Source organism: Adiantum capillus-veneris, chromosome 10, assembly GCF_014529385.1.
Source record: "Adiantum capillus-veneris isolate H3 chromosome 10, ASM1452938v2, whole genome shotgun sequence".
Taxonomy (NCBI): Eukaryota; Viridiplantae; Streptophyta; class Polypodiopsida; order Polypodiales; family Pteridaceae; genus Adiantum; species Adiantum capillus-veneris.
Genome location: NC_140940.1, coordinates 11000868 through 11017939, shown reverse-complemented (window position 1 = coordinate 11017939; position 17072 = coordinate 11000868).

Sequence of the window (17072 nt, the reverse complement as noted above, 5' to 3'; positions counted from 1 at the left end):
ATGGCCAAGCTGTCAAGCCCGGCTAAAATACCATCTTCGATCCTCCAAAGCCTAGCGGAATTTTGACTCCATCATGCACGCTAATCACGGCCGCCAAAATACGAGGAAACCATCTTCAATTATCCCTTGAACAACTGTAGCAAACTTTGACCGTCCATATCTTGCTCACCGAAGATCCGATGACTGAGCTGTCTATTTGTGATGATTTCTTACATCATCTTCTACCTTGTTGAGCTCAAGCAAGCCAAAAAACACAATTTTCCAAGCAGTCAAAACTGGCCCGAACCTAGCCCCCGACAAACCTTGAAGGCTTCATAACTCGGTTTCTAGGACTCATATTGACGATCTAAAAAGATCGACATGCTCCATAATTTAAGCCCCATGCATCTGACACTTCAAACCCCCTTTGGCCAGTTGTCCCCATTTTCCCTATCCGTCTCAGTTCCGCGACCACTTCCAGCTTTAAACTGCAATAACTTCCTCATTAAGGCTCTGTTTGATGAGCCATCTAGACCAGTTTACTCAACACTTCACATGTCTAAGCACAAAACCAACCCTTCATTTAATCTTCACCTGTCAACCCGATTGGCTCACTTTGAGGCACTTTATGTCACAAGCCCCACATAATGCATACATTCTAATCATCTCCTGATATGATGGCAAAAACTGGCCCCAAATCATCAGTTTGGCAAAGCCTTGAAAATGTAGGTAGAACCGCGTCTTTCACCCTGTGCCCGCAAAGTGGCACAACAATGCAACCTGCTTTGATACCAATTATTGGAATTAGGGTTGCAAGAAAACACACACATCTTGGAGAATACAAAGGAATCTCAAGGCACACATCAAAGAGTGTATTACTTAGTGTGCAATGGAAAGATAGATAGCCCTAGAGTGATGGGCGTATATACAATCCACGGAGGTAAAAACCTCCTAGTGATGTAAAAAATGCCTCGGCGGTCCTAAGTGTGTTCACACACATCACTACCACATGTATATGGTAACATTTACACTGGTTGGTGGAGCTATTTCTTGGTGTTCAAGATTGCAGAAGATTGTTGCAGTGAGCACTATAAAGGCTGGGTATATTTCAGTCACAAAAGCTTCGAAAGGAGTCAATTGCCCAACGGTCCTAAGTGTGTTCACACACATCACTACCACATGTATATGGTAACATTTACATTGGCTGATGGAGCTATTTCTTGATGTTCACGATTGCAAAAGATTGTTACACTGAGCACTATAAAGGTTGAATATATTTTAGTCATAGAATCTTCAAAAGAAGCCATCTGTCATGGCTGTCTTGTGAGGACTTTTGATTTTCCATCACATGCTCCAGTGCTTGGTTGTGATAGTCAGAGTGTTGTATGTGTGGCTAAGAATGTCATGTTCCATGCTTGTAGCAAACAAATAGATGTTCAGTACCATTTTATACGACAGGTATTGGATGATGGACTTGTCACACTGACAAAGGTCTAAACACAAGATAACCCTATAGACGTTCCCACTAAGTGTCTTGCTAAGACACAAAATAAAAATTGATTACACTTAGTGGGAGTTACTTAAAGGTACCACATTGGGCCTTTAAGTGGGAGGTTGTTAGGTCTAAAGCTGAGGGGGTTCACCTCTTAGACATGTAAGTTACCACGTTGTCGAGAAATTTGCATCTTGCCGGGAAAGCACCGGGATTTTGGCTGTGAGAGTTTGTGAGAGAACTCCAAAACTACATGAAGGAGTTAAACCATAGATGCCATGAAGACTAGGGTTTGGAAAGAAGTGTAATCAAAGAATCCCCACTCTTTCTCTCTTGCACTCACACACACAAAGAAAGAACACAAAAGAGAGTGTCAAAACAACACAAAGATGAAAACATCAAGGCTATGGTCATATCATATCATGGGTAATATGAAAGGGTTAATAGATGAGTTAATGGCATTCAATCTTGGCTGACCAAATAGGCTACGAATTATTCTTTGAAATTGTAGTTTTGTGCTTACCATAATATATATATTTTGTCTAGTGATTGGGATTAATTGTGTGTACAAATCCTCTCGGTTCATAGCAAGATAACTACTCTTACATCAAAAGAAATGTTATAGTCTATGAGAGGAAGTCTAATGGGATCCGGTGATAGAAGTATTTCATTGAGCTTTTCTGGGCCAAAGAGAAACACTATACGTTGTTGAAAGTGTATTTTACGGCTAATCCATACGTTAATTCTAATAGATCGTACAGAGTGAAAGCGATAGAAATTATCATCATGTGGATTATTCATCTAGGATAACTCTAGTATGTGTAAAATGTAGATATGAGAGAAGAGAAGGGAAGAGAAGAGAAGAGAGTTTCCCTCCCAAGCCCTATTCTTGCCCATAGGCAATAAGGATACTGCGGGGAGAGATGTACATGTAGTAACATGGAGAACCTAAAATTTGTAGAGAGGATGAATTACTAAGAGTGAGAGAGATAGGTTTGGTTAAGAAGATGAGATTAGATATATATATATATATGTGTGTGTGTGTGTGTGTGTGTGTGTGTGTTGGATTAGAGATGAAAAAGAAAACAACAAGAAATCAAGAAAACATCAATGTAGAACACATCTTACTTGACAAACCCTTCGGCACCATTATTGATGGAGAGAGAAGAAGAGGGGAGAATTCAACTTTGATTGATACGCCAAGTCCACGACCTTCTTTGATTAGAGTTAATCTTCCAAGGATAGCATGCAAGAATGGCTAGTCTTCTTCTAGGAGAAAGTGTAGGCTTAGCTAAGCTTATATTAATGGCTAAGTACAATTTGGCATTACTACTCACTCCTTCATGAATTCCTCTCATCAATGGCTTGAATGCTTGAGTGGTTTTCAAGGAAGAATAGGAACCCCCCCAAGGGTTTATGCAAGAAGAGAAGAGCCAGTGTGAACAGAAACTGGAAAAGTTGGAAATGAGTTGTCCATGCATGATGTGGGCAGACTGGGGTCCAGTATTTTGATCATATCTCCTCAACCGTGGCTCCAAATAAAAAAGTAAAAATATGACCAGAAACTTCATCTCATTACCTACGACCTCCTTTTTATATGCATTTTCCAATTCGGATTGGAACCTTGTGTAAAAAAATCATCAAAATAGGATACAGTTTTGACAGCAAAAGTCTTCTTGTGGTCCCCTTAGCCTAAACTTTTATTTGATTCTAATGGACACCTCATGCCATATGAAAGCATTACATTGCTCCTTGACAAAGTTTTGTAGTAATTCTTGCAATAATGCATTGAAACAAGTGTATCTTTGAAATCATGTCACCTAGTGTCTCACTAGGATTTGATTCCCTCCTAGTAGCTATTTAAAAAGAAATATAAGAAAAATATGAAAAATACATAGAATATATATAGATTGGAAATTACCCTAGATATAGGATCTAGATAGGGTGTGAGATAATAATGAGATGGTAGAAAGAAAGAATCAATGATTTTGGCCCCAAGTTAAAGAGGTGGAGCTATTGACGCTTTTCCCATAGTAATTTTTGATGGTAAAGTAAGAATACGTTACCCTTGAAATAAATAATAGGATGACATATAAAGCTTATTGTTATACTTACATATGCATATGTACATTATAGGAAATATAATTATGTATCTAAAAAGTTACAAGATATATCTTGTAACATGTGTTCCCACTATGTACGTGTCACAGTACGACATCCACCCCCTCTAAACCTGCACATCCTCCGGTATGTGCCACATTTTCTCTTTGTTGTACATCTTCCTTGCTTTCTTATTCACTAGATGATTCCAAAGATTCATCTTCATATGTGTTTTTCTCTTCCTTCTCGTCAACATTTTCTGGATCCTTGTCACCTCTTCTCTTAAACATTTTGATCCTTTTTCCTGCAATGGGAATCTTTACTTTTGTACCATCTAGTTTAGACAAGCTGTAAGTAGCATTTTCATGCACATGCTTTACAAAATACGGTCCAAACCATCTTTTTGAGAACTTACGCATGACTGTGTGCTGGTTATCAAGGCTACTATCATACACTAAAACCCAGTCACCTTTGTCAACTGCTTTGCTCTTGAGTCGATGTCGCTTATCAAAGTAGTCCTTGTTTTTCAACCTTGCATTTTTGAGTCGTTCTTTTGCAGGTTCAATGTCTCCAGGTCTTCTCTCTAGCTACCTTATACGCAATGCAAGGAGATCTTCCCTGCTAAGCCCCTCTTGCCAAAGTAGTACATTCCATGTGGGAATTGTATCTTCAATCAGCATCACTAGATTTTGACCATACATTAGCTCTGTAGGCATGTAGCCAGTTACTGAGCTATGTGATGTACGATCAGCCCATAAAGCATATGGTAACAGTTTTGGCCACTCACCAACTCTTCCTTCGCAAGCCTTGGCCAAAGCTTTGATGATAAGAGGATGCCCTCTTTCACTCTTTCCATTGCCTTCAGGGTTGTATGTTGTAGTAAAGAAAGCTTGATTCCTAATCTGGTAAAGAACTCCCTTGCTTCCTCAGCATCCAGCTCACCTCTATCTGCAGTGATCTTTCCCACACAACCATAACGGCAAATCACCTCATCAAGAAGGAATTTGCACACAGCTTCTGTGGTTTTAGCTCTTAATGCTCTTCCTTCAACTTGGTTAGTTAGGTCCTCTCGTGCAAGAACCAAGTATCTCATCTGCCAGAGTCCTAAAGGCATTGTGACTAGATCCACAACCCATTTATAGTGCATGACTAGTGGATATGTAGGGTGCAATCCATCACGATGTCGAACATTTGAATACATTTGATAAGTTACACATAACTCTACAAACTGAGATACATCTTTATACATACCCTTCCACCATTATTTTTCTTTCAACTTGGAGAAGGTTACCCATACACCCCTATGTCCAGCCCATAGACTCTCATGAAACTCTTGCATGAGCTTTACTTGAGTCTCTTTTTTACATATAACCCGTTGTGGTGTAGCACCCTTTTGTTTAGGATGCTTCCACAAGTAACCATCCCTCAAAAAGTACCCATATGCTTTCCTGCATATCCTCCTGAATTCTTGTTCATACCAATCATCCTGTTTTGCTAGAGTACTCAAATAGCTTCCAATAGAAAGCCAATCACCTTCATAAAGATCTTTCAAGAACAATTCAAGTGAATTAGTCATGCAGACATTGTTACCTTTGACATGAGAGATAGAATAGAACTTTGCGCCTACATCATCTCCCTCATCAATCATTTGTGACTCATCTTCATACCTTGCCCTTGATAGCATATCTGCCACTGTATTGTCTTTACCTGCAATGTGCTTAAACTCGGGATTTAAGGACTTAATGTAAGCAATCCACCGTAACCTAGCAATGTCTGGCGTTGAGCAGCTTGTAATCATCCCAAGAAGTGGTAGACAATCTTTTTCTACAACCACACATGCACCAATTAGGTACTCTTTCCCACTTTTCAAGGCTGTAACCATACCCCATAACTCTCTCTTTATCTGTGGATAGTTTCTTTGGTGAGAACTTAGTACCTTTGCTCCAAATCTTACCACATACCTATGTCCTTCTCTGTCATCTTGCCCTATTGCCCATCCAATCCCTGTAGGACTGGTGTCTACTGTCACAATTACTGGCCTTTGACACTCATAGTCTACCTTTCTCAAAGTTGTTGCTGACTGGAGCAACTCCTTTAGCTTTTTCATGGATTTTACGTGTGCTTCTGTCCATTTAAACTTTTGATTATTTCTAAGCAGCTGATAAAGAAGACAAATAGCATAGAAGACATATGCTCCCAGAAACCTTCTAACCTCAGTGATGCTAGTGCACGTTTCTTTCATTCTTTGGATGGTATCTACCTTTGTTGGACAAGGTTTCCTACCATATGGCCCGCACATGTGCCCCACAATGAGCACTTCATTGACACCAAACATAAACTTTCCCCTGACAATGTAAGATTCACTTCTTCCAACCTAGACAAAATTTTATCACAATCATTTATGTGATTTACCACAAACCTGTGACATCCCTTGAGATCCAAAGCTTCATCTTTGTCACTTTCTTCACATCCTTTGATAGGAAAATCATCAATGAAAGGAATTGTGATTTGAGGAATAAAGTCACATAAGACCTTATTCATCCCATTCATCATATGTGCAACCGAGTTGGTTGCTCCCTGTGGCAAGGTACACATCCTTACCAAACCCAAAGGTGTCCTCATGGTTGTCAAGTCTCTGCTTTTGATTGCAAGCCGAAATTGATCATACCCTGAGTAGAGATCTCCCATTGAGTAGATTTCCCTCTCTGCAAATGCCTCTGCAAACTCATCCACAATTGGACCTATACCTACATTTCTAATTGTCACCTTGTATACTGGTTGCATATCTTGGATGAAGCGTAGAGAACCATTCTTCTTTGGAACTGTGAACCACATGTTTGAGTATAGAGCACAAGAAGTCTCCAAGATTCCCATTTTGATTTTCTCATTCAGTAGCTCTACTAACTTTGGCAAATGAGCCTTTGGAACCGGAATAGGCCACAGATTCCAAGGCACATGAGGTATTGTGAAAATTACCATAGGAGCTACAATAGAAGGATCAACACATCCTATCTCATGTGGCTCAAATGAAAAAGCCTTACCATGCTTTGAAAGCATTTCTTTGAAGCACTTTGTCTCCTCCTTTGTTAGAAACTCCTCGCAACCAATCTGCAACTCTTGGAAAGACTCCTTTGTGAAGATATGCCCAATCTTTTTAGGATTCCTCAAACTTGGTTGTAAAGAAGTCTCCTCAATCTTTTTCCTGTTGTTGGGTGGTAAGGGTGAAGCTACTGGTTTCACCTTCTTCGCTACACTCTTGTACTTAGTTTCAACATGGACTTTTGGACCAACTGTTTGGTTTTCTATAAAGGCTTCTATTACTTGATACATTTCCATAGAGCAAACTTCCACAACTTCATTTTCAAGATGCAAACTAGACCCCATTATAGCATCAAGCTCACCCATAGTATCTACAAAAGAAACTTGTTCACACAAACCCAAAACATTTTCAGTAGGCTCTAGCAACCCACTCTTTTTCATGCCTATTTGTATATTATGCACATACTGCCTCTCACATCTCTTCAAATCTTCAAGTTTTGTAATACATACTGATCCATTCCTTGTTACCAAAGAGCTCATTGAGAAAGTTTCACCTATTTTTGGATCAGGCGAGACCCTTTTTCTTTCTGTACCACTGCAATACCGCTTTACAATGGTACTTGACCAAAACCCATCATTTCTCTATGATCAATGAAACTTTTTGCTCACCTTTGGTAGAGTATGTTCTCTGAGGTTGTCACGATTTCTTTCATGGTTAACACAAACTGTGAGAAATTGGACAGCTCATTTACCATATTTGCTACATATCCTAGCATATGCTGAACCATCATCCATTACCTTTGTTTCCATTCGAACTCCCACAATGTAGGGTTGTCCAAGGATGAGATGATATGAAGATGTATCCTGTACAAAGAAGTTTTGGTCAATCTTTACATCACCTATTGTCACCTTCACAACTGGACATGCTACATACAATTCACCGGATGAATTGTTTGCCACTTTTATCATCCAGCCATGAGCTGTGTCCATCGGTCATTTGCACTTGTTGTAGAGACTCTCTGACATTATGTTTATTTCTGAACCATGGTCAATCAAGGCAACAAATGGCTCTTACCTTGACCAAAGTTTCTGTAGTAGCCCTTGCCCAGTGACTTTGTGAATAGTAGCTCATAGGAATAGCTTCAACTTCTTCATCATCATTTGAGAAATGCACTTGCTTCACTCTCCCACTAGATTGGTAGCTTCCTACCACAGCTCCATCCTCCTCCTTATTTTGTAGTTGCATCCCTTGTGTCTTCGAGGTTTCCCCTTCAACCTGTGGACGAGAAACTTCAACAAGGGTTTGCCTCTTCCTCTTGATGATGTCAATGATCTCCTCATAGAATTCACGCTTTCCAATGCCAAGAACTTCGCCCAAAGTAAACTCAAACTTGCTATTCAAGATCCTTTCCTCCAAGACTTTCTTTAATTCTGTAGCAACCTCAATATCAGATTGTAGTTTATAGGTTGGGCCTTTTGTCTTACCTTTTGTTGGCTCTTTTTTCTTTCCTGTTGTAGACTCCTCCATGATTACTTCAGGTGGAGATTTTCCTTGTGTTGAGGGTTTTTGAGAAGGCATTGAGCTGCTTCTTCCCCCACTTCTAGAAGCTCTTTTTGATGGTACTTCATCAGCATTTTCACGTCTGCGCTTCTCTTCTACAATTGTCTCATTTTGTTGGCATTTTGTAATGTAGGCATGCACTGACAATGAGTCCACTGGATCATTCCATCCTGTTTCTAGACGTATGCAATCACCTGCTTCATGTAGAATCTCTTTTGTAAGCTTTCCCTTTTTAGCTATTTGCATGACATTTGGCCAAATTTGACCATGATGGTCACTCACCCGTTCATCACTAAGATGCTCAATTTTTACTCCATAAGTAGTTGCCTCAACTGAAGAGGTGGCATGCTTAGTTTCCATATCTTCAACTAAGGTTTGCATTCCCCCCTTCCCAAAGTTAGTTCTCAAGGGTAGACCTGTCTCTCTTAAGTGTATTTCATCATCCTTAAAAAAGACATCTTTTGACAAAGCATCACTAAAATCATCACAATCCCTTCTTACATGGTCTGCACTATCACACCAAATACATCTATTAACAAACCCTTCTTTGGACTGTTGTCTTTGCCTAGAAAGTGTCCATGACGGTTGGCCTTTTTCTTCAAGCTTTGCAAGCTTCACCTTCAAGTCACGCATTGCCTTCACAAGCTCATCTAGCATGGACTCATCAAACTTCGGAGTGATAAAAGTAGGCTTTACCATTTTGTCAAGAGTTGAGGTGGAAGGACTTGTAGTGTTTACTACCATCTTGTCCCTTCTTCTGTGTCGTTTGGCAAGTAGTGAGACAACACCTTCAACCTCATTCCAGTCGGTCTTTAGTCCTTGCTCAGCATCTTTATCTTCAAGAAGAAGATCCAAATTTTCTTGAAACTCTTTACCTGGGGCTTGTAAGAAAATATTTGTCTTCTCTGCATCTAGTGTGGCCCTTTCTATCTTGGTGAGTTGTGCATAGCACCGCTCAAATTCCCTAAGTAGCTCTGTTATTGATAGTCCTTGCTTTGGCTTGACTACCCATTCTAAGAATGTCCTTTTGGTCACTCTCTCCGAGTCCTCCATGAAATATTCCTCCTTTAAAGCTACTTTGAGTTCTTCCCAATTTCTCCCATGCCCATATTTAATTTCCCTAACATGCTCCCTAATTTCTGGAGCAACAACTAGCTCCAACCTTTGAATCATCTCACCTTCTGACACGCGATGCAGCTCCATCTCCTTCACATACTTGCGTAAGTACTTGGTTACATCTTTGCCATTGAATTTATCCATTCTCTTGATGACCGCTTGTATGGCCTTCGTTGCAGAAATCTCCCTTCTTTCAGTGGCATGTTGTTGTTGCATGAACATTGCAAATGCTTGAAACATTTGAATTGTTTTTGGGTCAAAATGCATACCCTATTGCTCAACATGATCACCCATGGTTACCCACAAACTCTCACCCTGGAAGTTTCGCGTCGGGTTCACCAAAAATATGTCGAGAAATTTGCGTCTTGCCAGGAAAGCACCGGGCTTTTAGCTGTGAGAGTTTGTGAGATAACTCCAAAACTACATGAAGGAGTTAAACCATAGATGCCATGAAGACTAGGGTTTGGAAAGAAGTGTAATCAAAGAAGCCCCGCTCATTCTCTCTTGCACTCACACACACAAAGAAAGAACACAAAAGAGAGTGCCAAAACAACACAAAGATGAAAACATCAAGGCTATGATCATATCATATCATGGGTAATATGAAAGGGTTAATAGATGAGTTAATGGCATTCAATCTTGGCTGACCAAATAGGCTACGAATTGTTCTTTGGAATTGTAGTTTTGTGCTTACCATAATATATATATTTTGTCTAGTGATTGGGATTAATTGTGTGTACAAATCCTCTTGGTTCATAGCAAGATAACTAGGCTTACATCAAAAGAAAAGTTATAGTCTATGAGAGGTAGTATAATGGGATCCGGTGATAGAAGTATTTCATTGAGCCTTTCCGGGACAAAGAGAAACAATATACGTTGTTGAGAGTGTATTTTACGGCTAATCCATACGTTAATTCTAATAGATCGTACAGAGTGAAAGCGATAGAAATTATCATCATGTGGATTATTCATCTAGGATAACTCTAGTATGCGTAAAATGTACATATCAGAGAAGAGAAGGGAAGAGAAGAGAAGAGATTTTCCCTCCCAAGCCCTATTCTTGCTCATAGGCAATAAGGATAATGTGGGGAGAGATGTACCTGTAGCAAGGAGAACCTAAAATTTGTAGAGAGGATAAATTACTAAGAGTGAGAGAGATAGATGAAAAAAGTGTGTGTGTGTGTGTGTGTGTGTGTGTGTGTTGGATTAGAGATGAAAAAGAAAACAACAAGAAATCAAGAAAACATCAATGTAGAACACATCTTACTTGACAAACCCTTCGGCACCATTATTGATGGAGAGAGAAGAAGAGGGGAGAATTCAACTTTGATTGATACACCAATTCCACGACCTTCTTTGATTAGAGTTAAACTTCCAAGGATAGCATGCAAGAATGGCTAGTCTTCCTCTAGGAGAAAGTGTAGGCTTAGCTAAGCTTATGTTAATGGCTAAGTACAATTTGGCATTACTACTCACTCCTTCATGAATTCCTCTCATCAATGGCTTGAATGCTTGAGTGGTTTTCAAGGAAGAAGAGGAACCCCCCAAGGGTTTACACAAGAAGAGAAGAGCCAGTGTGAACAGAAACTGGAAAAGTTGGAAATGAGCTGTCCCTGCATGATGTGGGCAGACTGGGGTCCAGTATTTTGATTATATCTCCTCAACCGTGGCTCCAAATAAAAAAGTAAAAATATGACCAAAAACTTCTGCTCATTACCTACGACCTCCTTTTTATATGCATTTTTCAATTCGGATTGGAACCTTGTGTAAAAAAATCATCAAAATAGGGTACAGTTTTGGCAGCAAAAGTCTTCTTGTGGTCCCCTTAGCCTAAACTTTTATTTGATTCCAATGGACACCTCATGCCATATGAAAGCATGACATTGCTCCTTGAGAAAGTTTTGTAATAATGCTTTCAATAATGCATTAAAATCAGTGTATATTTGAAATCATGCCACCTAGTGTCCCACTAGGATTTGATTCCCTCCTAGTAGCTATTTAAAAAGAAATAAAAGAAAAATATGAAAAATACATAGAATATATATAGATTGGAAATTACCCTATATATAGGATCTAGATAGGGTGTGAGATAATAATGAGATGGTAGAAAGAAAGAATCAATGCTTTTGGCGCCAAGTTAAAGAGGCGGAGCTATTGACGCTTTTCCCATGGTACTTTTTGATGGTAAAGTAAGAATACGTTACCCTTGAGATAAATAATAGGATAAGATAGAAATATTATTTTTATACTTACATATGCATATGTACATTATAGGAAATATAATTATGTATCTAAAAAGTTACAAGATAGATCTTGTAGCATGTGTTCCCACTATGTACGTGTCACAACACGACAACGTGAGTTAAAATGAATGGATTTTTTGATTGCCAAAATGATTACATTCAAAGCAAGTTAGGACTTTGATGGACATTGTGTAGATAATTCTTCTACCATCTATGTACATATATACATAGACACCCCATTGCATAAAGGCACATTGGTCTTTAAGTGGGAGTTTGTTTGGGTGGTAAAGCCCAATGTATCACTCCTAAGCAAGTGGGCATTCAAACACTAGTTATTCTTTGTAGTTTAACTAATTACGAATTTCAAATTGTAGTCACAAATTGTGACAAGGAATCCACATATTGTGTCATCTCATCCTCTTCTTCAAGCTTTATGATCCACACACACACACACACACACACACGCACACACATGCATGCATGCATTCAGTGCAACCTATTCACATATGACTTGTTGTCACCAAAACATCTAGAGTAGTCTTCTAGGGTTCCAAGGAGCTCAAACAACAAAGGGTTGTCACAAATAGAGCGTGGAAAATTTGGATGCTTGTGTAGGAAAAATCGGCAAATGGCTCTCCACATAGTTAGTCCATAGGCCATAAAACACTCTCATCACTAATAACACGATAACGGCAAAAAAACAAGCTCACAATTCAATCACAAAAACTTCCTTGCAAAGGGGAGAACAATGCTAAAAACGTAATTTTTTTGTGAGAAACATGTCAACCACATCTCACAAACTAGATAAAGGCAAGGGCAAAGGGCTCCACATGCAACCATAGAAAAGAGAGATCAAGAATGCACAAAGAAACAAACAAGAGTAGAATGAGTGGTTGTAAGAACTAGGTAACTAGGCTCCTTGGATCCTCCTCCCAACCTCCCTTTATAGGCGGGCTCCTAGCCCCTTGCCCTAGATGGATCCCATGTCCACACTGCCTAGCCCGACCCTTGGCCGTAGTCCTTGACTAACCTAGTTCTTAGGGTACAGGACCCGTGTCCTGACATTACTCCCACCTTAAAGAAGAGTTTTTGTCCTCAGAAACAAAAGTGGGAAACTTCTTCTTAAGAACACTAATGTTTTTCCAAGTGGCACCTTCTTCAAGTCGGTCTTTCCACTTGATTAAGGCTTGTTGTCGTACATAATGGCATGTACGCAACTCATGGTAATCCATAACACGTTCGGGTTCATGCGGTAACGTAGGAGGTTCAATGTAATCAACCAAAACCTATTGGTCAATGATGTTTTCGTCCCCATGTAACCGCTTTCGTAAACGGCTTACATGAAACACCGGATGAATGCGAGTGTGATGGTAGTAGTAGTTTGTAGGCCCACAATACCGGGGAGATAATTTAGGTGTCGGTCTAGTTTTCAAACTTTTTGAATGTTCTGGCACACGTAAAAATACTTCCTCTCTTCTTCGAAGGTAACTTGCCGACGTTTCTCGTCAGCGTATTTCTTATACCGATCCTCTGCTTGTCGGACATTCTAACGAGCAAGTTTCAGCATATCCATGTGGTCTTGGAGAAAATCCTTAACCTGTTGGAGTTTTTTGGTTGCCAACCCCACCGCAACTGGTGACCTAGGTTGAAACCCGTACATGAGCATGAAAGGACTAAAGCCTGTTGTGACATGCTTAGAACTGTTGTAGGAAAACTCGAGAATAGGTAAATATTCTTCCCAATCTGTCTGTTGTTTTCTAACGTATGCTCGAAGCATATCCTCTAGCACCTAGTTAACCCGTTCCGTTTGACCATCTGTTTCTGGATGGTCAGCTGTACTAAGGTTGAGTTGAGTACCCAAGCGTTTAAATACAGCTCTCCATAAGTGGCTGTTAAACTTTGGGTCACAGTCACTAACAATATTACGTGGCAACCCATACAATTTGTATAGATTGTCCACAAATAATTTTGCTAGTTCTGGTGTCTTAACCGCTGATTTTATTGGAATAAACTTACATAGTTTAGTCAACCTGTCTACGACCACCCATACTGAGTCATGACCTCGTATAGTGGTTGGTAGACCTACTATGAAATCCATGGAGATACTTTCCCATTTTCCATTGGGAATTTCCAAGGGATGTAAGAGTCCTCCTGCTTTCAGGCGCTCTCCTTTGTTAACTTGAAATTTTTGGCAATGCAAGACATAAGCTTGAACAAAGCCATGTAGACCTGGCCAGTAAAACTGTCGTCGTACGAGAGAATAAGTTTTTCTAATCCCCAGGTGCCCTGCACTTGGACTATCATGACATTCATAAAGAATTTGGCGCCGAATGTCTGTGTCCGTCGGTACACAAACTCTCCCTTGTGGAGTAGGTACCCATTGTCGATGGTAAAATGCTTCCATCGTTGTAGCTCATCACTTGATAAAGGAGAACTAGGTGTGGAGGTTAACTGCGCACTACCTGCATTGGAGTGAGAAGGATCCCTCTTTTGAACATGGCTCCACACTTTGGAATATGCTTCATCTTGCTCATATTTGCCCTTGAGAGATTCTAAAAATTCACTACGAAGTTCCGTGAACAATAGGGAATTGATCTCTGGCATTCGACTCAAAGCATCTACCACTATATTGTATCGGCCTTTGCGATACCTTAACTTGGCATCATATTCCTGAAGGATCTCGGCCCACCTGGCTTTTCAACCCTTTAAATCTGTTTGTTGTGTAAACCATTTGATGCTTTCATGGTCAAACACAATCTCGAACTGAGCACCATACAAATAGTGACGCCATGTCTTTAAGACAGACACTATTGCATAGAGTTCGCGTTCGTAAGCAGAATAATTTTGCTAAGCTGCATCCAGCTTCTTACTTTCAAATGCAATTGGCCGTCCATCTTGTAACAGGAGTGCTCCAATAGCACGGTCACTGGCATCCGTTTCCAAAACGAATGGTTTCAAAGGATCGACAATAGCCAGTATAGGAGCTGTAGCTAATGCGTCTTTGAGTGTTTCAAAACTCTGCTGTTGAGCGGAACCCCACTAAAAAGCCTTACCTTTTCCTTTTAGTTGGTCTGTCATAGGTACATCAAGGTGAGCATAGTTTTTAATGAACCTTCGGTAAAAACCTGTGAAGCCTAAAAAGATATGTAATTCTTCCAGATTTTTAGGATGTGGCCATTTCGGAATGGTATCCACTTTGGATTGATCCATGTATAGGCCATTAGCTAAAATGACATGCCCTAAATAATGAATTTCTTCTTTGAGAAAATCATTTAGATTCCTTGGCATATAACTTGTTTGCACGTAACAACTCAAACACCTGTCTGAGATGTTGTAAGTGCTCTTCTTAAGAAGCACTATAAACTAGAATGTCATCGAGGAACACAATGACAAATTTGCCCAGATATGGTTTCAAGACACTATCCATAAGTGTCATGCATGTCGCGGGCGCATTGGTTAACCCAAAGGGCATCACCAAAAACTCGTAATGTCCAAACCGTGTTCAGAATGCAGTCTTAGGTATATCAGCAAGCCGAATACGGACTTGGTGATATCCTGACCTCAAATCAATTTTTGAAAAAATTCGTTTATGCGTTAACTTATCAAATAAGTCATCGAACCTTGGCAATGGGTATTTGTTCTTAATTGTCATCGTATTTAGGCCCCGGTAGTCTACGCGCATGTGCATACTGCCGTCCTTTTTCTTCACCAAAAGTATAGGTGAAGCCCATGGTGAAGAACTGGGTTGTATAAACCCTCTGCTAAGGTAGTCAGCAAGCTGACGTTCCACCACAGCAGCCTTTGAGTAACTCATACGGTATGGTGGTTTACTAACAGGCTTACAGCCTACAGCCACGTCAATGCCATGTTGCACTGAACGTGTCGGCGGTAAACCTGATGGCAAATCATTAGGAAAAACATCTTGAAATTCCTTTAACAATTTTTGTAACTGATTATCAACGTTTGCTTGTGTAGAATTAGAAATTGGTGGAATAGAGGAGAGAGAATCATGCGGCGCTGAGGAATGTTCAACAGACTCAATATTGGAAAGAAAATGAGACAATGAGTAACACAAGAAAACCTGTTCTTTTTTATTATGAGAAACGAGCTGCATCAGCTCAACAGTACAAATCAGTGGTGATGATGGTATATCCTTTTCTCCTAACAACAACACATGTGCACCATGGTAATCAAACATCAAACTGTTGTACTCATAGCTACGCTTCAGTGATGGTCCTAGGCTATGCAACCACTCCCTACCAAGAACCACATCAGCCCTTTCCATGTTCATAACTTGAAAATCCAAACAAGTAGAGTATCCTTGTACTTCCAATGGAACATCTCTTCATTGAGTATCCCATACTTCATTGTCATGTCCATTCATCATTGCTACCTTGTAGCGGTGGGTACTCGGAGTTTGAGGCAGTTTGAGTTTTTTCACCAATCCATAATTGATGAAATTGTGCGTAGCACCGTCATCTACCAAGATGCGGACCTTGTGCCCTTGCAGATATCCGTGCATACGTACTAACTCATGTGGTCCAAAGGTCTGTTGCCACATGGAAGCTGTGAGACAGCATTCATGCACCACCTCAGTGTGTGTTACTTCCACTGTAGAAAACTTGGAGGAAGACTCGAGAGGCAGTAGTTGCACCGTATGCACTGCTTTCTCCTTCCCCTGGGCAGCAGATTTCCCCTTGGGACAATCCTTTTTGCCACGGCCTCTTCCTAAGCATTGAAAACATAGCTTCTCTTTCTTGGCCTTATCAAAATCCTCAGGAGAGAGAGGACCCCTGGACCCCTTGGGTTTTTTAGATGCATCTGAATTAGCAACTATAAATTTTTGTTTATTGTGCCCGTACTGAGTGCGTGTATTATTATGTGTACTAGCAGGCACGTGACTATTATGTGTTTTCTTATCATCAGGGTCATCATGAATATGTGCTTTCACTATGGCTTCCTCAAGTGTTTTAGGGTCTTGGGTCTTGACATACTTCTTAAGTTCTGGAGTCAGACCTCGTATGAATCCTCGTACTTGTTGAAAGGTATCCAATCCTTCCAACTTGAGGATGACGTCCCGATAGTGAGAGATATCATTTCAAGGAGTGATGGATATTGGCGCATGGAACATGTGTCCTAATCGGTCCAATTCCAATCTGCCTCGTTTGTAGGCAAAAATTCCTTGCTAAACATTGATTCAAAGGCTTTCCAACTCTGTGGTATGATGTTCTTCTCCTTGAGAGACATCCACCATTTGTAGGCCTTTCCTTCCAGAGTTAAGCTCGTTTGCATAGCTCTTACTGCATCCGGAGTGCGCCGTAAGGCGTGAATTCCATCCCATTTACTGAGAAAGATGTTCACTGTATCCTTATTGCGGTCCCGGTCTTCGCCTTTGAAAACTGGTGGTTTGAAATTCTTCAACAAATCATCTACCTCCTTGGCAGTGAGAGTATGCAGTGTTTCATTAATTAGGCCTTGCCCTTGTGTTCCAACGTGCTCATGCATGTAGGTGTCAGCAGTACTCTTAGTCTGCTGTTGCAGC